Source organism: Mus pahari, chromosome 14, assembly GCF_900095145.1.
Source record: "Mus pahari chromosome 14, PAHARI_EIJ_v1.1, whole genome shotgun sequence".
NCBI lineage: Eukaryota > Metazoa > Chordata > Mammalia > Rodentia > Muridae > Mus > Mus pahari.
The window spans coordinates 25825009-25827024 of record NC_034603.1 but is presented as its reverse complement, the minus strand read 5'-3'; positions in this window follow the sequence as shown (position 1 = coordinate 25827024).

Below are 2016 nucleotides of genomic sequence, written 5' to 3'. Positions count from 1 at the left end.
GCCTGCCTCTGCCTCCCAAGTGCTGGGATTAAAGGCATGTGCCACCACACCAGAGGAAATCCTTTATTGTATATGATTTGTGTATGCTAACAAAACTAAATACAAAATAATATTTTATTATTCTTTTACTTTTGGTTTTTCGAGACAAGGTTTCTCAGTGTACGTTTCTGACGGTCCCGGAACTTACTCTGTAGATCAGGCTGTCCTTGAACTCAGAGAGATTTGCCAGCCTCTGCCTCCCCGGGGTGCTGGGATTAAAGGTGTGCGCCACCCCACCTGGCTCTCAAAAATGTTTTAAAAAGAAAGAAAAATTTTACTTCCTCTTCTAGCTTCAACTCCCATTCTTCATCCCATCGTGTGTGTGTGTGTGTGTGTGTGTGTGTGTGTGTGTGTATACAGGTATATATTCTTGTGTCCACACATGTGGAAGCCTGAGGAAGACAAGGGATATTCTGCTCCGTCCTGCCCCTCCTTACTCCCTTAGACAGTGTCTCTCACTGACCCTGAAACTAGGGTAGTGTCCAGCAAGCCCCAGGGATTTCCCTGTCTGCCCCTCCCAAAGCAGCAGACTTGCAGGGATACATGGATTTGTTTTGGGAAGGACATGTCTGGCTCTTTTGTGGTTGTCGGAGATTTGAACTCAGGTCCTCATGCTTGCATAGCAAGTACTCTTCCTTACTGAGCCATCTCCCCAGCTGGATTTCTCGTGTAGAGTTGTGCCCGAATCTCTGCTGTCAGCTCCCAAACTCCCTAAGGTCAGAGGGAGACACTAGGTTCCTGAGAGCAGTGCCGTGGCTTATCTGTACTAGCAGCTAGTGGGCGCCAGAGCTGGAACCTGAGTCTTGGCCTTTGGATGGCAAAGGTCACCCCGTAAGCACAACCTTCCTTCCTGCCTTGGACTTCTCCCGTCCCACGTTCAGTCTGTGTGTTTGCCATCTACAAGAGCCCTGCGTGGAAGAAGGAAAGCTGTGTACAGGAATAATCAAGGTCGTGGGTTCTTGGCCCTGGTGTGGGCACGTCAGTGTTTGAATCTCACCTTTAAATGTTATAACCTTGGCTTTCATCGAGTCGGTTTCTGCTTAGAGCTCCAGTGGTCCGGTCTGCCAAACGGGAGTGACCATCGTACCTATCTCACAAGTGTGTTATGAAGTTTAAGGATTATTTGAGTATTAACAGGTAGGTTGATGCCTGGCCCAGAGCCAGCAGTCTACATAAGCTGGTGATTCATTCACTGGAACAAAGATGGCAGCCTTAGGCTCGGGATGGAGCTAAGTGTTGAGTCTGTGCTTAGTATACATGACATCCTCAGCAAGGTGCACACGCACATGCACATGCATGTTCGCATGCGCGCACACACACATGCACATGCATGTGCACATGCGTGCACACACACACACACACCTCAGCCACACACACAAACACACATACACACACACACTCCCCACATGCACACACACACTCCTCAGCCACACACACACAAACACACACACGCACACGCCCCATATGCACACACACGCACACTCCTCAGCCACAAACACACACACACACACACACACACACACGTTCACTCCACACATGCACACACTCCTCACTCCCCCCCCCACATGCACACAGACATGCACACATGCTCACACGCACACACATGAGTTCTGGAGACAAGATCCCAGGCTCTCGTTCTTGAGAATTTCTCTCCGGAAAAAAAAAATTTTTAAGGATTTATTTATTCATTTTACGCATGTGTGTACCCTGTCACTCTCGTCAGACATGCCAGAAGAGAACATCAAATCCCATTACAGATGGTTGTGAGCCACCATGTGGTTGCTGGGAATTGAACTCAGGATCTCTGGAAGAGCAGTCAGTGCTCTTATCCGCTGAGCCATCTCTCCAGCCCCTATAAAGCAATTCTTTTCTTTTCTTTTTCTTTCTTCCTTCCTTCCTTCCTTCCTTCCTTCCTTCCTTCCTTCCTTCCTTCCTTCCTTTCTTTCTTTCTTTCTTTCTTTCTTTCTTTCTTTCTTT